At 35.3% G+C, this 21286-nt stretch overlaps 1 long non-coding RNA gene across 2 annotated transcripts in view; it reads right to left on the bottom strand.

Annotated features, from left to right (window-relative positions):
* Nucleotides 1-1719: 1719 nt before the first annotated feature.
* Nucleotides 1720-21286, bottom strand: part of LOC105428451 (uncharacterized) — an 81326-nt gene continuing 61759 nt past the window's right edge. The window contains exons 5-7 of one of the 2 annotated variants that reach the window (XR_016139335.1): nt 3528-3748; nt 2856-3342; nt 1720-2146 (exon numbers count right to left, since the gene is read on the bottom strand). This is a non-coding gene — a long non-coding RNA (uncharacterized LOC105428451). Of the gene's footprint in view, nt 2147-2855; nt 3749-21286 lie in introns of both variants that reach the window. The other variant, XR_016139334.1, reaches the window with a different exon arrangement.

Consider the following 21286-nt stretch of genomic DNA (forward strand, 5'->3'; position numbering starts at 1 on the left):
AAGCAACGAGAACGTCAGGATGCTTAAATAAGACATATTAATTAAACATGATGATGACAAGGCGTCAACGATAGGGTTAGAGGGTTAAAAGAAAACAATTATCCTTAACGGAAGATAATAAACGACCTTGCGGACAAAGTATAAATAGTAAAACACGGTCGAAAAAAATGATTGATGGATGAGTTTGAAATAGTGACCAATCCTACGGTTGGGGATTCTAAACGGCCGATCCAAATGGACACGCGTGCACATATCATACACATCACACGTATGCAGTTAAATTTAGGTGTACACGGTGAATCAAACGATGCTAGAAGAATGTCTCCGCGCTCTCACGCGTGTGGACGTGAAATGCATTCTGTGTTAGCCGACTGGGAGACGATAGCAATAAATAATAATTCTCGACGGGCGATACTTGTGGGAAGGGCCGAGGGTTCCGGAGTTGGGAGCATTTCGTTAATGATTTTGGCTACCGACTTTATTTTCGCTGGCTTGCATCGATATTGTCAATGTATAATATATTATACGCAAGAAATCCCATTCACTTTATAAAAATTGAAATAGAGTGGTATACGTATATGTATATTTGTACATATATATATCGTACATTAATATTTAATTTAATTTAATTTAATTTTGTTAAAATATGTTTACTCAATTGCAATTTCTTGTTTAACACTCTGTTTATGAAAGTACTATTAATTTTATATATTTTAGAAATTTTATTTATTTTGCTATGTCTTAAATTTATCTTATTATTATAAAATAACATTTACTTGATTTTGCCATATACATATGTATATGGCAAAATCATCTAAAAATCTAATTTGAAATATTGCAAACAAAATAATTTTATTACATATTTTTTATCTCCACAATTTTGTATCACGACGGATGATATCTTTTGGGATCTTTTGAAATCCATGTACCGTTTTCTTTCGAAAAGCTCAAGATATCTATTGAACGATCTATTTCACGCATACTTCAACTTTCACCAGATGCTTTTAAGAAATTTACTATGACCTGTCTATTGTCCAAAATAACATTGTAACTTTTTCACATAAACAAAGACGAAAGGTAGAAAAAATAAAAACTTTTACAATTTAGCCACGGCAATAAATTCTCAATTCTCTATAATATTTTAAAAAGAATAAGGAAGAAAAAAGAAAAGTGAAATTTATGTAACAGTGTTCAATTTGAATTATATTATTTCCGTAACTAAACAAAAATTTATATAACAGTGTCCGATTTAAATTATATTGCTGAAGTAATATGTCGCGACATTCATTATTTTAAAAATAAATATTTAATTAATAAATGATAAGTAATAACAATACAAAACAGAAATGTATAGAAATATAACAATAAATTATATAATTTTCAATAATTCAATTTTAATTTTTGAAACGACTATACTATAATAAATGCTTAAAAATATTGCGTATAAAAATTAAATCCATACAAAACCATACAAAATATGAAATTATACCGAATGTATGAAACATATTTGAATTAATTGTTAGTAAATATAGTAGATTGTATAAATCTATATTGGTAGAATGACGTCTCATAGAGTGACATATGTGCTCACGTCCCTATCCAATCCTCCGCCATGTGAACAACGAAATAAGGAATTTTCGCAAAAACGAGAGAGAGAAAGAGACATTTGTAGCCATTTGGGAAAATTGGGAGTATCGAGATCAAGCCAGACGGTATCTATTATTGCACGATTGATTTATACTCCGTTTGCGGTATGCCATTCTGCGACAAATTGTATAGTATATACATGTTTTTATATACAATATAAAAGCGACAATTTATTAAAAAAGTTTTGTTATCATGATTATTTCATAAAATTTAAATATATACTTGTTTTAAAAATGTTAATAGAATTAAATAATTTGCATAACATTTTAATATTTTCATATTATCGATTACAAATCTTTGACAATGTGTTAGTCTGACTACGTTATTTTGAGTCTACTAATCTTGTTTCTATGAATAACTATCAAAGCTTGAAGGCCTTGCAGCATGCTGAGACGTGCTGAAACATGCTGTGCAAGAACGTGCCTTTCCGGGCGGAGTAGTAAAACTTTCGGTCAATTGTTCATCTTTTGTCGGCCTTCGTAACCTTACGTAAAAGATGCTGAAATATAGAAAGAAATGTGGCATTGTATTTTTCCGTGACCTATTCATATGTAGTTTTTCCTTATTTCCGGTAGAATACCTGATTAATTATTACGTCAAAAATATACCAAGCATTTTGACAAAAAATGTATACTGTTATGTTAATAATATATAAATCGCAAAACTTCGTAAAATTCATCGTTTCACGACATACTTAATGATATTATTAAAAAATCAAAATGATTATATAAAATAAAATTCAGAACCATACATATAAATAAATTGTGAAGTTATATAGCTTTTATATTTTATAGTTTTGACTTTTATTTTGATGTAAGAACTTTTTATAAAGTGACGAATTTTTCTTCATTATAATATATTTACATTAACATTTCAAAAATAGCTTTATGTTTAAACACATAAAGATTTCAAGTATCATTGTATACATATTCACAGAAAAGAAAAAAAAAATTTTGGCCTAATTATAATCCATATTATAAAAATCGAAAAGTCATGTATCCATCAAGTATTGACAAATTAAGAGCATTTAATTTTTCAAATTAATTATACACTGTATCGCATTTGTTGTTTAATATCCCAAGGTTTTTTTATATTGAAAAATTTTGGAAAATCCAATAAATTAATTAAAAGCCGCGAGATTTTTCAATAAAGAAATATTCACATGTTAGATATATTTTTCAAAAATCTTACGTATAGAATATACTTACAAAGGGGATAGGGGGGGATATTATCGATCCAGCATTTGTTTGCGTAACGTGTTTACTTCTCGCCGCGAATATCTTCCCTCCTCACTACTCAGTCTGCTCGGTCGGGGCACCCTCGTGCCGAGCCGAACTCAGCGGGGATGGATCCGCAGTGGTACGAGGGAGGAAGAAGAGCGGGGGAGGGGGGGGAGGGGAGTAGGACGTTGGAAATATCATTTATCACGGCCAGGACTGTCAATCTCCGCCGCATTGATACGATGATAGTCCACCGACGTCACGATGCTTCGCTAGCTGCTCATCCGCCGTGGAATCGTCGACGTTTCTCATCGCGGCGTGCGTAGGATGTTCCGTCATAACGTTGTAAATTAAAGCGGCACACGCTCGATCATTGGTGTATACGTGACGTTAACTCATTATATGTACATTAGCATAATTTTAATCGGTAATTTATATCGAAGATAAACCCATGAATTAGATTATATGTCACAAACTGAAAGATAAAACCGGGTTTTGGTATGCAATCAATTATAAATGATACAACAGATCTTGAATTAAAATGACTTATCTGCGATATCAGCCATTAATCTATGAATACTTGCAAAATATTAAACTTGCTTTTCGGATGCGGTCAGCATTAATCTTTATTACGTATGAATATTTTCCTTAGTTGGTTACCGTTTCTTACTGGTAGATGAACAGTAGCTCCATTTTAAAACGGGATATCGGATGGCGAAAGTTAATGAGACTTTTGCGTGTACCGGAAACCAGTGGATTCTTCTGCTGCTAGGGAAGACAACTTCCACCCTCTCTTGTAAGCTGCGTATCGTGTGTAACGGCCACTCCCAAATTTTGCACGCACGTTAAATACTTCATGCATTCAAGAAACTGCCATCTGACTGTCGAAAAATAATTTCACACGATTAAGATACTGATAATAATCTAATTACGACACTTAATTTGACCGCTAATGATTTCATAACCTTATGCAAGACCTTATATCATTGAGTACAATAAATATAAATATACCGGTTATCAAGTAAAATAAAATTAGTTTTTTACAACAAAAAATCTATGAGAATAATTGGCAAAAAAATATCATATCAGAAAATTATGCAAAAATTATATGTAAAATATGTAAAATGTATATTATATGTAAAATGTATTATGCAAAAAGTATATGTAAAAATTGGTATAGATTTATTTTTATTTTTATCTTATATTGTTTATAAAATTTTATTTATCTGTTTATACAATTTTTAAGATTTTTTTATAAGACAACTATCGATAAAGGAAAGCTGCAGCGTAAATGAATGCAAAAATAACGCTCGCGGGAATCCGTGATGTAAGCGCGTTGGGAAAACCATTACATAAATCATACGTTTCGACGACCGGATATGATCTCTGAAGAATAATAGTGATTACTGATCGATATTTTTCCGATGAAATCCATTCTCGTTAAATAAAGTCATTTTGGCATGCGCACACGAGATCAACTGGATCTAGATCGCCAGTGAGTTAGTACTTCAAGGTTGATGAAACATTCTATTAAACCTGCTTATCTATGCTACGCGTTTGCAATTATCATTACATAGCTCGCTATACCTGTGCATCAACGCTTGTTAACAGGGACCGACCAAACGGTCGCGCGGACGTCGCGCGGTCACTTCGCGCTAAAATGCTGCGGGATCGACAAAACGTTTAATTGATCTAAACGAAATCTGCGTGTGGAAAGTCGAGGCTGCACGACGGCTAGACGATGGCGTTCAATGTACCATTAGGTAGTTATTGCGATCATCGGGTGGAATGGCGTAGGTTGTACGGGCACACCGACTATAGGCTCGCACACGCGCGCGTAAATACGTATGTAGGTATACGCCGGTAAGCCATCGTGGCTTCATTCACGTCAGATGTGAGGCGACCACGTCATTTATCTGCCAGCCAGTCGGGCTAACGATGCATTGCTTCGGTTTGTTGGCCGAAGTCGTGGCATTGCCATACAGACACCGCGATATGCATTCGTACGAAATGCAGATGTAAGTTCCTGAGGGTAGGAATAAGTGGTTTGCGCGAACGGTACCGGCATTTAGCGAGTTATCATCACCGAGTTTTGCTCATTAACACCCTAATTCATGTATTTGTGTATCGTTATATCAATATGCATACGCGTTATATTCGATATTTACATTTACGTTCTAGATTACAACCGATTGACACCAGCCAGTCGCCTGTGACGACCGACGTTACTCGCCGTTCATTACGCTTCTTCATCGCGGTTATTAGATATAATTACACGATTATTTGTAGTTGTACATGTTGTCGAGAAAAATAGTTTTGCAAGACAATAAACGGCATTGGTCAGCGAACGCGCGATAATTATAATCGGTTATTGACTGCAAAAACACTTACATTTGTTGCGCGCGATATATTACCAATGACACGACATTTGATCGAATGACGCATATAGACGAATATGGCACGATTATAAATTCAGACGATGCGTTAATGTCGTATTACTATGTTATGTTAGGACCGTACGCCCAGATCTATATATGTATGTACTATTATCTTTGTACGTCTATAGTCATTTTATAATCATTTTAAGTTTTTAATATTGTAGTACGTACGTATGTGTAGTACGTACTCTGTGTGTGTGTGTGTGTGTGTGTGTGTGTGTGTGTGTGTGTGTGTGTGTGTGTGTGTGTGTGTGTGTGTGTGTGTGTGTGTGTGTGTGTGTGTGTGTGTGTGTGTGTATACGTAGCGAAAATAATGGAAATAGTTCTGTGCTTATATCTTCAAAAGTCAAATTGATCTACAAAGAATGTATCATTTTATTTATATAATTAATTAAAAAAGAACAAACAAAATATAAATAAGCATTATTTGTTATCATAAAAATATTCCTACAAATTACTAAATATTAATATATTAAATACCAAATAATATATTAAATATCAAAAAATATTTTAAAAAGGACAAAAAAATTGAAGAGAAAACAATGAATTTGTAACCACAAAAAAATTCCAGGTGTCTTACTCTTGGCTAATTTGAACAACATTTTTTCAATTTTTCTTTATTAATTAACTGAACGCTAAATTCAACCGACGTAGTAAAACCAGTAACAAAAAAGTTACATGATTATCAGTACTTGCATCGTACATCTGTGCGGTGTCCATGAAGGTAATTAGACAGTTCCAACCAAAGTCATTTATTATTACTCAGAGACAGCAAAAGAAGGATGCGTGACTCTGTGTTGTTACTACGTGTGTAAAAAATTAAGAGGACCATCGCGGAAGTTATCAAGTTCACTATCACTTGAAAACTTGTTAATAAAAGTTGTTTATAATTTATTTTAAATATAATACAAGTTATATTAAATAGAACTTTAATACACGCTGATTATAGACACAATATTATTTGTTGCCTACGTATTGTGCAAAACTTGAAAGAGTTATTATGTTATTGTGTTGTACGCAATAACGATTATATAACCGACGTATTTAATAACTGTCAAGGAAATGTTTATTTATATTTACTTCTTATATTTATATCTACATAAAAAATAAATATCCTTTAAACAAAAGGTTCGATGCGAGGATGGATTTTTTTTTTATTCAAGATCAGTACCAAATACGATTTTTGCCATCGTGAAAAAGATACCGAGAAAGATTGTCGTAGTATCTAGTTTGAAGAAGAATTAGACGTTAACGTTCGTGCGGAGAGGATTCGTAAGAGAAGAAGATGGGGAAGAGGTACCTAGAGGAGGGCTCGGTTACGTCCAAATAGAAATTCAATTGATCTTGTCCGGTAGTGTCAGGTAATCCATCTTGTTCCTTCCGCTATGTCTGGAGCCGTGTCTAAGTTGGACTGGTGAGGAGGTTTCCGCGTTTCTCTTTCTCGTTCTCCACTTTTCGGTTGCTGCGACGTTCCGTCGGCTATACGATTCCGTCCGTCGCCATAGAAAAAAGAGGACAGCTGTCCAGCCGACCGCCAAACTACCCATTAATTACGTTCCTGGACACACTCACACTTATCCATTTGTTTGTCTTTCCATCTCGCGCCCCCTTCGTCACCCCCTGCGGCTGCTCAGTTACCGCCACCCGTTGTGAATAAAAATCGCTCTGCCAAACTACAAGTCGAGACCTGGTCCCTTCGTCCCGTGCCCTACGTACTTCCGCATTCTTTTTTTCGGGCTGCGACTGAGCGGCACGATGAGTGGATTTTTACCGAGCATCTTTAGACACTGTACAATTATTGCGCATCATTGTGCAATGAGGAAATTGGTTTCCATTTAATATTCACGGTGACTAAGTTCGCGATTTACATTCACCTGCCGATCGTGACGGTCTATACTTGCGTTCGAAACAAGTGCTGCATTCGCAAGATAACAATGATTACCCGTTCGGATCAGCGATTTTATCCTCCTCGCGAGATCGAAACGAGGCAGTAAACGATTGCAACTACGATAAGCTACCAACTATCGGCGCGAGCTGTTCATGCGCGTGCTTGTACGATGGCTAATTGGTAATACAACTTTATTACTCCCCGTTAAGTAATGACGGTTTGTGTTAAGTATACCCGGTCCGAAGGGCATGCGTCCGAAGGAACGTATTGATACCGGATCGAGATAAAGGCGCGCATGTACGAGAGATAAGCCATTGTATAAAGTATGGGGAGTGCATCCTCTAATAAGGCGATAAGGGTCACCGAATGATTTCTGACCGCCTTAAGCGATCTCAAGCCGATGATCTAGTGCGATTCGATGATCGGGGAACAAACTGGAATCTTTAGGATGTCTACATCCGCTAGTCGATGTTGCGTACAAGTTATTTTAATAATAAAAAAATTAAAAAAATATATTCGTATAAAAATTCACATGTTATACCTAAATATTAAGTTTACCTAGACGTTTAAAGTATGTGTATGTATGCACACACACACACACACACACACACACACACACACACACACACACACACACACACACACACACACACACACACACACACACACACACACACACACACACACACACACACACACATATATATATATATACTGGACATATATATATAAATACTGGACTAATGTACTCTACAAAATCGGTTGATGCCAATGAACCCGTCAAATCAGGGGTTTAGATGATTTACGAAATTCAGGTGGGCAGGAAGAGATCGGAAGAAACGTTCACAGCTACTTGCGGATAATTAATAACGCTGAGATCAAAAGTGCGGCCATTGAATGTTCGCTCATTCACAAATGATCTCTCCGCCCAGATGAATGTGAACCAGATCGTTACAAGGGTATTCTACGGGCGTGCCACGTATGGGTGTCTTCAGGTCAATACTGGCGGTTTGGTGAATACAATTATTAATGTCGTCATTAAGAGCATTTACCATTTTTTAATACCCACGATCAGGAAGGAATATAATCCATTACTCAACTCTCGTTGTTAGACGTTTATCTTTTTGTACCTTTTCTGTCCGTTGCCAATAGAACATTAATGGAAAGTTATATTCTTTTTTATGCAGGATATTTCATAAGGTTTATATTAAGTATGAATAACGTTTTTTTGCTGAGATTGCGAATTTATCAGAAGATTTATAAAGTTTAATGTAAATCAAGTAAAACGATAATGTATGTATAAAATATTACCAAATACGTATAAAATATGTGTAAAAAGAGATCATAAAACAATGAATGTTTAGATTGTAAAATAACTTTTTTTTCGACAAAAAAATAAATTAATATTTTCTATATATTCTCTCTTGTAATATAAATATGTATTATATGAAAAATATTCATGAAAATTTGAAAAATTAAACTAAACTTTTAGTCTCAAAAATATATTTTAATCGCTTTAAGAGAGAGGAACCACGAAGGAATGAAATGCGACAGAGACACGTGTCAACGCAATAAATCGTAGCGATGTCCGACATACGGACATCGCTACGTTTGCTTTGGATAGCAAATTCGAACATGTGATTATAACTGTACATAGATAGACAAAAATGTTTCTTTATAACTTTCTTTGTTTAAAAAGCTACAAAATTTGTTAATATTTTTTTCTTTTTTCTTAAATAATTTAAAAAAAATAAATTATAAATATAAATAAGAACAATATCTTTTTATATGAGCATAAATTACAACATAAAAAAAATATATTACATTATTCATTATTAAAATTTTAATTTGGTTATATGTCAAGTATATTTTATTCATTGAAAATGTCAAGTATATTTTATTCGAGAAAGTTAAAATTCTCATAAATATCAATGATTTATATTTATAAATCTGTCCAATGTAGAAAAGAAACTTTCTGAGTTTACGAAATTTGTTTTATGTTTATGAAAATCACGTGCAATGACAGGCATTCGTAGGCATGAAAATGACTCCTCGACGCAGATCAAGGATGATATTCAAGGCGGAGAGAAGACTGGAGAGGCATCGTCGGGATTATATGAGGCGCGTCCACGTATACACTCTCCTAAGAATATTTCCATCTCTTCCTGTCTCTTCCGATCTTCACTTGCCATCCATTCTCGTCCTCTTCCTTCTGCTATTTCTTTCTCCCCCTGTATGACGAACGCGTCGCGCACAGTTTACATCCACACCTCCGACCGATTATTTGTTGCTTCCGTTCCGAAAGACTATTTTCAACCGGCGATATTCGTTTTCAGATTTGCTTAATGTTAAACGCAGCTATCGGAAACGCAACACTTATCTCATTTATAACAAGTACCTACTGCAATTCATAGAATAATGAATCATCAACTTTTAGAAAAATATACATTTAAGTTTCACTTTGCTTTTATATTTATCTAAAATTCTTTTCGTTCTTCTTTCTTTCATGTATCTTGAACGAATATGCACAATTAACCCTTTGAGAGAGATTATATCTACTATCAGTGGAGTGCACGCTACGGATAATGAATATACACTAGAAGAGAAGGAGTCGCGCGTTCTTTTCAAATTCTCGTAGAACTGTATTAGCTGCATATGTTTATGTTCAAAAATCTTAATAAACATTTGCGTTTAGAGCAACAATACGCCTTTTTCTTTTAAATCTTGTAGAGTATATTCTTATGTTATTAGAATGTTGTCTCCGTGCTTTAGCTCGAGAATAATTTTGCGACACATGCGTTGCAGGGGTAAAAAAAAAATCGCTGTGTGAAAAAGCGGCTTGGATGTTCCAGGTAGGCGGTCGTAGTTCCTACAACAACACAACGGGCTGTTCCTCTATACAGTTTCTCTAAAGCCGTAACTCGGCTTACAGCTAGGGAGTTATGGCGCCGGCTGGTGGTACGCGAACAAGATTTGAGCTCGAGAGGGAGTTATCAGGCGACTTAATCGAACGATTAATGGTACGGCACGTGTAAAAGTCCCACAGAGACGAAGAAGCGTGCAAAAGAGGAAAGGATGGGGACCAGGGTAAGATTCAGCCAGTTCGGATCGGCCATGAAATCGCTTGTTAGACGCTGGATCTTAATGTGGGTTCTCCCATACATCTAAATAAAACAACCGACCGCTGAGTGATTAACTAATTATTCTGTAATCCAACGAGATCAATCGCTATAATTGCAACTCGTCCAGTCAACAAAAAATATGTGCTGTTCTTTTCGTAAAATAACATAAAGAGCGATATAAAGAAACAACATATCTTTCAGCAAACATATTTTTATCACTTTTATTGAAATAGATTTCGCAGTTACAAGATATGATCAGCGCATATGCAAATAGAGATTTAATATAAAATTATATAGTATTTAAAATTGTCCAAGTCTAAAATACTATATAGTTCTAAACTGAATCTTTCAAGTTATATATTATTACAAATAATCGAAACTTAAAATAATAAAGCAAATTGTTTATATTTCTGTCTTAATTGAAATAATTGAAATTAATTGAAGTGAAACAACAAATTCTATTAAATTATTTGCAATCGGCAGAGAAACTACTTTTGGTGGAGAACTACTTTTCAAGTTTATAAACAGGAACAACTTTATAAACGGGATCTCTCTTTCTTCGGATTAAAAAAATATCTAGTGATGAAGTGATTCGACGAGACGCGTTAAATATTAAGCTAACCACGAGGTACATCCGACTTTATAATGAGGGCGTTTTCTGTATCTCGGAGATAAAACCTATGCATCTCCACTTCTGATCAAGACTGCTCATTAGCAGTAGATTAATATGATCCGGTCGACGAAACGACCAAACAAATACACGGTAACTGTGTCCATGACAACATTCCCATTCGTTTGACTGCTCTTGAGCGTTCGGATTTTAACACGTATGCACATAATGTAATTCGGTACGGACTGGAAAAAATTTTAACATGTAGTAATTATAATATAAAATTAACAAACCGTGTATTTTTTTTAAACTAAATTAATAATAGTTAAAGTAATTATATAATTGTAGATTATATAATTGTGATTAAGTAATTATGAGAAAATCAATTGAAAGATTTAGATAGAATATGAATTAAAAGATTAGAGATAGATTAAAAATGAAAAAATGCAAAGCCGACATATATCTGTAAATATTTCCAATTAATTATTTCAGAAGAATAAAATATCATAAATCTCAGTAGCTGCGTCTTTTCCATTACCATCTTAATCTTTTAACTACAACACCGACATTATTCAACGAATCTCGGCAAAACCACCTAAATATGTGAGACGCATTTTTTACATTTTGTCGCGAGAGACGATCTGCAATAATATTGCAGCTCGTAGATTGAAAGTTACGAAGGAGTAAGTAAAGAAAACCGTAGCCTTACATGGAACTTCGCGCGAAATCAAGATCTCGGTTAAGGTGGGGACACGAGGGTAATGGCGTGTGCATTATTCTGATAAATCGCTCCAACTGACGTCAATCCTGACTTCGAGCTGACTGGAAATCTTGCCCGGCAAAATCTATACCTACCTACACAGGATGCTTGAAGTCAAATCGCGGCATCATCGAATGCCAGACGAAAAATATGTCGTGCGATTGATACCGTACGTTTTTTCTTTGAATGAAATTACGTAAGGAAATTACGTAAGGAAATATTTATGTATTTTGTGTATACATTATATACACATGAAGACAAATGGACATATATTTATGTATAGAACTAAATTTATATGAAAAATAATTGTGATAAAATTAATAAAAACTTGTTATTATTACGTAGGCTGCAAAGCAAATTTACAGTTTATTGATTAATGTTTCAGTGATATATAATACTGTTATATTTGACTTATACTCCAGTTGTAAGCCACAGATTTATCGCCAGTATTATGGAATGCCGCATTGACGCTAATTAGCAATTACACAGATAGACTAATTATAAAATTTATATTTTGTGATACGAAATATCTTACAAATTATAATATGTTTAGATATATTAAGCAAAACATAAGATATTACGAAGAGATTTAAATAATTTTTTACTTAACTTTATTGGTGATTATTTAATTTCTTTTCTTTTAGTTAGATACAAGAGTTAGAAGGTTAAAAATGTACAAGATTAAAAATGTAATTGTAAATTTTGTATATTCCATAAATTTAATATCATTGGACAGAATATATTTGAGAAGGTATCGATAAGCAAGTGACACGAATCTGCACCGTACCTGGAGACCTGAAAAGGGCCTTCTACCCTGACTGCCAAGATTTATCGTTTAAACGTGCACTTATGGGTTCAAGAGAGGGTATTGCGTCACATACGCGAAGCTATAAATCATCAAAATATGAGTCGATGATAGAACGCAAAGAAATAACGTTTAGTACCTGAATTAACGTCATCTAAGGCATTTATACGAATAAATGATTGAATATGACATCCATCTAAAATGACGATAAATTCATTAACTACGATAAGACCGAGAAAACTCGCGCGTTTTCGAAAAAAAAAAAAATATTCAATTTTGTATATTTATAACACATGACACAACGCGGTAAACACAAAAACCTATACGGATGCTGGAAGATAAAACTTAAGGATGCACGATCGCACACATGCAAAAGCACAAAAAGAGGCGGGCAAGTCAAGGAAAATCAAGTTCATCCCCGCACATGCCGCTACACTCGGCGAGATCTTCGCCCGAATGGAATTATAGCACGTGCTTTGAAACGTTGAACCCTCTCTCCGTTTATCTTCCAACTGTGGTAAAAAGAACATCTTCTGATACTCGCCCGTCATTCATACGTACTGAAAATTAATGGCTTGTGCAGCGTAGAATTTCGTTATTTACGTTTCAACATTGAATATCAATTTAATTAGTTTGCGAATACAAAAATTATTTCTTGTTTCTTTATAATCTTTATTTATTATATAATTTATTTAAATAATTTATTTTTTAAATAAAAATTGTATATCATATCCGGCATATGATAATATTAATTTTATTCAAATTAATTGTAGCTAAATATAATGCAATTAACAGTTAATATATACGATCAATTATATATGTTACATTAATTTATTTAATGTACCAAATAAAAATAATAAATACACATGCACACACACACACACACACACACACACACACACACACACACACACACACACACACACACACACACACACACATATATATATATATATATATATATAGTTATATATATAGTTTAAAGGAAAAGATATATGTATCTTTCTCTTTAAGCTAATGAGTCAGATATTCAAAAAATATTTTTCTGGTTTTCCTGTAAAATAGAACATCTGCTACTTGTAAACATATATAATTTAGTTATTAAGATTTACCGTGGAAACTTAATTCATAGCAATCATCATCGCTACTATCATCGTTCATTCCCGCACTGACCCCAGGCATAACAAACGAATGAACGAACGAACGATTCGCAACGACGACGATATTATCTATTATATTTAATGCGAACCTCTTTAGCCTCCGCTAATTGATAGCTGGGCATTAGCGTAATTGTAATGAGTCAAAATTACGGCAATCATGCGGTCTAGCGCCTTGGGGGAGGAGTTAAAGTCTTTGGCTTTCGGTGGATCTTCAAAGAAATTTGCCGTCGTATTCTTCCGCCAGCCTGAGACCGACTATCTGAATATTTAATGCGTGAGAAAATAATATTTCTCTGTCGTATTAAAAAACACAATAAAATATTGACAGAGCTTTTTAACTGGCATGTATGTTTATTGAAATATATTCTTCGAAGGCTATATTCTCTGCAAAGAATACTTCGCGATAACGAATGCCTAATAATCATTAAGAATGCCTAATAAACATTAAAGTCTTATTATCTCAGAACAAGTAATAACCTTTAGATAAATTCAATAAGATTTTCATTGCACATTTGGATTCAAAATTCAAATTAAATCAGCTACATACCAGTATTTATTGCATTATTAAAACACAAATATTAAAACTTTAGCATATCGTTTAAAGTAAATGATTTTATATAAAAAAAAAAAGTAAAATAACTAATTATGTCTCAAAAAAGTGGCTTTATTTGCAAAATATATTTAAAACATTTTTCGTATCAGATTATGCATCCGATAATAATAAATATTTTCGATTTAGTTTATTATTGGATTGTAATGTCTTAATATTTACGCGAAATTTATGACAACTTTAAACATACAAATGAGAAGATGTAAAAGCAAATTAAATCGAAAAAAAAACCACTTCTCTCTGACAGTTGACGGGGAAAGAGAGGGAGTAATGTACTACATATTTATTTAGATGAGAGCCATGATGTTTATCCCCTCGTCTTTGCGTCGCGTCGGTAATTCATCCGGCACACGTCCAATTGAGACCCACAAGACAGGCCAGAAGAGGACGGTCCGCTAAGAGGATGTGGCTTAGAGGGTTGAAAACAGCGATGGTCTAATCGATGGCCATCTGTCGGGCATCGCGTGAAACTGCTGTCAAACGTTTCAGCGTGTCCTGTGGCTGGTAAAACGCTATCACGGATTGTGTATCGGTGGGTGGTTAATGAGAATCGTAGGATTATACGAGCGCTTGATAACGATCAATACGCGACGCTTTTGTACATACGTATTTATCGGATTGTTCGTTAACCATCCAACATATTAGATTAAACGCATGTTAAAAGCAATCATTAATAATTTTTGTCCGTGAAATAAGCGTTCAAACAATTTATATTACACACAATTTACTATAATCATAAAGAAGAAATATAAGAGAGAGAGAGAGAGAGAGAGAGAGAGAGAGAGAGAGAGAGAGAGAGAGAGAGAGAGAGAGAGAGAGAGAGAGACAACATATGTAGCGTAGGCGATACTTTAATCTTGATCGAAAGCCGCAACGAAATTGGGAATCTTGTTGTTCATTCGAGAGACTCGAGAAAATATTCGATTCAATATAATCAATATAATTGACATCCATTTAATTAATATTCGTTAGAGAGTCGCGAAAGAGCGAATTTATTATAATGTCTGACGCTAGCGTTGCTGCTCGATCTTTCATCTTATAAGCATGCTCTGATTATTTATGAACGTGCAAACGCACGCGGCACAATCGATTTCACGGAGGCAAATTAGCCGGGGCCGGTCGGCAGACACGGACGTTAAAATAATAACGCTCATCGTCTTAATGGTCAATAATAATTAGGGAAATTCTTGCCGTCGGAAATTGGTCCTCGTTGCAAGTAAGCTTCTCCCGTTGCCGATCTCGCTTTATTTCATCGAATTATGCGGCTTAACGCCACTCGATGATGGCCGAAATTCTTGGATGTGAAACTTTGGAATTAAGGAAGAAACTCTGTGTGCCCTGATAGTTTTACGTATAATATACGTCATGAAATCAATGAGATCGATATCGAAATTTCCAGATATTCTCAAAAAGACTCAGTTAGATGTATACTTTACCAACAAAGTTTAATAATAATTCAAATATCATTTGATTGTCTTGTACCACATTAATTATAATAAAATATATATATATTAATATATTAAACAAAAGAGGATTATCCAATATCAATAGATTGTAACATTATCAATTTCATATTGAAGCAAGTTTATTTTATTTTGCGAAATTTTGCGAAATCTATACCGCTATCATATCTTTCTTCAGGTTCAATAATTAAAAGATTCTGGAAGAGGATTATCGAACGATTAGATATACAACCAGAGAAGAATCAATAACCGTGAACTGTTGCAAGAAATGAGAGCACCTTACTTGTCCGATTCTTCCATTATTGCAAGCCGAGAAAGTTCGCTTGGTCTTTGAGGTTTAGAAAGTTAGGACATTACAGCAAAGATTAAGGCGAGAAAATTTGCGGGGAAGCGGCGGCGCGGTAAACTCATGATTTCAGGAGCGGAAGAAGGGCGTTTTAATGGGCCACGATTAGCAAAGTGAGGCGCCAGGGAGCCGTAGACAGCAGAATCTCGAGAAACCACTTTTCACATATCCTTCGCGGTTCTGTTTCTTGATCGAGCGACGTTACCAATACTCTTGGGAGCACAAAGTTTCCTCGTAGATTCTTAGAATCTCTAATGTGCCAGCTTCTACTTGCTACATTAATGATCAATATTCCTTTTACTCCGTGCAGAACATGTCAGCCGAATGTGCAATTTTCTTGAGAAGGCTACAAGACCGTACATATCTTTATCTCATTAGATGTAGCCATTGTAACTATAATGTTACCTACCGTATATTACTATTAATATTAAGTGAATATTTAATAACTGCATAAATTTCTTTACATAAAAATTTGTTTATTATCAAATATTATCAAATGTTTCTACGCCATTTGATTTAATAAAATAATTACAGCGTGTAAATTTGCGCTGCATTCAATAATGTTAGATCTTATACTTTGAAAAATTTTAAATAATTAAAAATGTTAAATGCCTTTAAAAATATTTTTATCTTATTTTTCTCAGCAAATCTTTCTTAGCAGATCTATATTATCAGAAGTTGGATGTAAAAGCATATTAGCGGATTAATTTTCAACGATTCATTGTGAATTATTCAACATCGATTCAATTATACAACTGGATTACAGTTTGTGGTATCGCACAGTCTTTCCGTGGAGTCGAATCAAATCCAAACGGTGCGGTATCGCCATGCTCGCTTGGGCCCGGTTAAAATTGTGCGGATTCACGATCGGTGATTACAAGTGGGACGAGAGCGCTCAGTTCAGTTCGCGCGGGCTGATACCATTTGCATTCTCGCGGCTGATGCGGATTCTCGTACGTATTATTTCGCAGGACTGAGGGAAATGTGTAATTCAAATGAGTTACGAGCGGTATCGCACTCCTGGGAAGTAGGTGCTAAGCGGTCGGATATGTTGATAGAGCGCCAGTGATACGTCGGACCGGAGGTGAAATCGCGATGGGGTTGAAACACGGACCCGAACAAGTCGGAGTGCGATGGAGAAAGAGGGCACGGCGGAATTGGGTACGGCGGAGCGAGAGGACGAGGTGCAAAAGGGAGCTCTGTTTGTAATAGTCCGCGATGGTGCGAGGCGATGAGATGTGATCGCTCGGCGATGAGCTGTGGGCGACCTGATGGTCCCGCAGCGGTACCATGCCCGCCTGAACTGTCTGCCCGACACTATACCGGATCCAGTTACCGTCTATGCTTATTCCGCGTTAACCTCCGGGATATTCGGTCGCATTCGAAGCTTTAAATTTTGCGAATTTTAATAATGGTGAATAAAGCAAAAGATTGAGGCAATAATGTTATAGCGATGAGAAATTTTCTCGTCGTCCTTTGTCCTCGACGACAATTTGATTTGATTAAACTCTATTGTTTTATCAGATGCATATCGGTAATGGAGTTATTATAAATTGTCCTCAATGCGGAATGAAATGCGTTGATAAGAATAAAACGTAGTATAATTAATATTCTTCAGGTATTAAAAACTGTGTTTTAATTTGCGTTTACGAATGGTAAATTCTTATGGCCGTGATGGACGGTGCCCTCAGCCGGTGTGGTAAAAGAACGGGCGATGCAAAGTGATAACATAATCAGGTGATAATGTGGCAGTCATATCTCAACGCGAGAAATCCAGCGCGAGGTATGAGAGAGAGAGAGAGAGAGAGAGAGAGAGAGAGAGAGAGAGAGAGAGAGAGAGAGAGAGAAAAGCAGGGAAAGGGAACGAGAAAGAGGTATAGCGTGGCATAGGAGAAATAGCAGTGTAGGAGGAAGAAAGCAAGAAGTACCACGAGGGTCTCTCATTGGCTAGTTTACTCAGCATCTAGAGACCCTCTAGATATCCAGACAACGGTAGGGAGTAAACGACGAATGACAACACCATTCAAGAAGAGTGACTGTAGTGAACAGCCATCGTTATCTCTTAAATAAGGGGGATGTCAGGAAGATCCGACGATGATAACACTTGTTGAGATGCACTCTCTCATTATTCTACTAGATAATCATCGCCGCCAAATTAATTGAATTTTAAGCGGGAGAATCTCTCTTTTGCTACAAAGATATTCTCGGGTCTTATTTTCGAGTCGCATCCGCATTTCGATTCGATCGATGATGCTGCGTCCATGCGTTTCTTCGAATCGATTGGAATTCCGTCTACAAAATTGTTTAAAAAAATCGTAGATATTTTAGCAATATATATATATATATATAAAATAAGTATTAATATAAACGTTGATATTTGATAATATTCGATACCAAATCAAGTTGACATTTTTATTGTGAAAAACATTTGTTCCTGATGCAGATTTCGTTGCATCAGGAACAAACGTTGTCTTATGCGCTACGATAATCTTAAGCTTCCTCTTGGAGATGAGGTATCGCCGGAATATGTAAGAAGTCGGGACTTACACGTGCTTTTGAAATCCGACGTCTCGGCGAGATGCATTGGCTTGTCTCGTAACATGTCGCGCAACGTTGGAATAATACGGGAATCATTCGTTCATGACCAATCGCGAGCGTAATGATGTTATGACGTGACGTGGGTGAGAGTTACCGTAGCCAGAGCTGGCAACAGGAGCAACGCTCCGCAAGATGGGAATGCATCAAGACCGAGTTAGGGCCCGACCAAGCCGAGCCCCGCGCGCGCGAGCGGTGCGCAGTCTCCTTCTTCTTCTCCGACTTATTATTTGTAGCCACAGTGCGGTGGTTGCCGGCGCGCACCAGCATCCATTTAATCTCTCTCAGTGAGGAGCGTTTCTTTGATCAGCGCGCGACCGCATCTGCCTGGTAATATCTCAAGCCGGTCCTGCAACCGGCGTCCCGGGCGCGAGCTCCCCGTCTTGCCTGCACCGAGGCATTTGTTGCTGTCAACCAGCACCTCGGATAGTCTCTATAGTCGTTGACTGCGTGCCCCGTTGCCTTCCCTTCCTCTTTCACCTCCTCCCCAGCCTTATTTTCCTTCGGCTGCCCTCCGTTCCGACCATGCCGAAGAAGTCGCGTGCGTAATGCAAACGCGACTTTATGAGAAAGCCTTATCCTTCTTCTTTTTCTCTTGCTCTTCTGTTTCTCCGAACATCCACTGTATGATTCTTTTTATATGAAACGCAAGCGAAATAAAAGTCTTCAATTTTTGTTACATCAAAATTTAATTATTAGTAATTACATTACATTAATAATTATATTAATAATGTAATAGAAATTACAGAATAAGGCAAGGAATTATTTAAAAAATAGTCATTTTTTAAATAAAAAATATTCTTTTATACTCTTTTTCGCTTTTTTTTCGCAAAATAAAATAAATTGTAATATGAGAAAAAGAGGGAGGAAGGGGAAGCACACTAAGGAAAATTTGTGTTTCGTAACAACCCGGAAGTAATCAATCCAAGCAATAATTTTTAATGCTTGATTCCGCGATATGGTATATAAACCCTGAGTGCTTCTGCAGTTCCGCGAATCAATTAAGGCGTAGAAATTCCTAACATAATTACTTGCGCACCTAGAAATAATTTCCTGCTTGTATAATTCGTTAAGAGCGTATAATTATTAACTGATTACAGGCGCATTAATTATGGACAATTAAGTAAATTTTAAAGGTAACCATATGTGACGGTTACCTTTAATACATCACAAAAAGATGCATTGAAAGATGCGCAAAGTATAGTTGGCAAAGATTAACTCGATGCCATTACATTAATAATAATGCAGTTCTTATGCTGGAGATAATTGACTTTTGACACAGAAAAAAAAAATATAAATATTTGATTAATATATTCTAATTATTTATTCCAAATATTTGGTATAATATTATTTCTCGATCAAATGAAAATTTAACATCAATCACAGAATTTATTTTCATAATTTTATTACCAGAAGTTTTTCGTGATTATACAATATGATCAAGTGATGTATATATGTGTGTGTGTGTATGTGTATGTGTGCGTGTGTGTCTTCTCACGCACGCGTATTGTGTGTGTATGTACATGTACATATCATTTATATATACTGCAAAAATGTTCATCTTTACTATTCCTGATTGGAAAATATTTGTTAGTAGAAGCCATTTGAAGAAAACGAAAAACAAAATATAATATCGTGTTGGAACGACTTGTTGGAATAAAGAATATGTTGCGTACACGAGCGAAAATACAAATACATATATATGGTAGTAATATGTAACGCACTTTGGAGTAATGTTACGTCAAACCCAGCGCCACCGAAAATATGAGCCGGCTGCCGAGCGCTTCGCTAATGCCCGGCCATTTATTATGCTTACATTATTTCGAGATTATTAGTCTTCTCTACCTCTTCCCAAAAACTTTGTGTAATGTTTTGACTCGCGCATGGGCCTTGCTAATGTCGCTGCAAATAAGCGCCATGCAAACACGCAGTTTTATGACTCTGTTTGAATTTTTGCAATGGTAAGGTTGACTATACAGTATGAATCAATTTATTGTTTACGTTACGTTTTTTAGATTATTCAATAGATATTCTACGTATCATTTTTTTTACATTTATCTTTTTATACATACGAACAAATTAAATTGTTTTTAAAAGTATAATGTCTAAGCACACACACAATAGATTTTCTATAATGTAATATTGAATAATTGAATTGTGATACTTGCGATAAACGGACAATATCTCATTCTTTCTAAAGCTCAATGGCTCACAATTTATTTCAGGGCATTTTGCAACAAAGCCCAAGAACCATAAATGTTTAAATGCTGATAACAAACAATAATCGAAACCGATAAGACCTTTCGTTGGTTGGGGTTAGACCAAGGGTCGAAGAGAAATTCTAGCAAAGTAGGGTGGTGAACATAAGAAAGCTGGGAGTTTTCAATGCGGGAGGGATAAGAAATTATAGTACGGCAAAGTCGATTTAGTGAACCACCCCTTTAAAAAGGGTGATTTAAAAATACCGGTTTTCTTTTATTCCATTGTTCCACTCTTTATTTGTTAACTTGTGATGAATCGAAATTGTCAATACCAAATAGCAAAATGTAATTAATGTATATTTAGAGAATATTTTTTTTTTATGTTCATCAGGTACTTGAAAGTATTTCTTACATAGCAAAT

The sequence above is a fragment of the Pogonomyrmex barbatus genome, unplaced genomic scaffold (genome assembly GCF_055798465.1).
Source record: "Pogonomyrmex barbatus isolate J1 unplaced genomic scaffold, ASM5579846v1 scaffold2, whole genome shotgun sequence".
NCBI lineage: Eukaryota > Metazoa > Arthropoda > Insecta > Hymenoptera > Formicidae > Pogonomyrmex > Pogonomyrmex barbatus.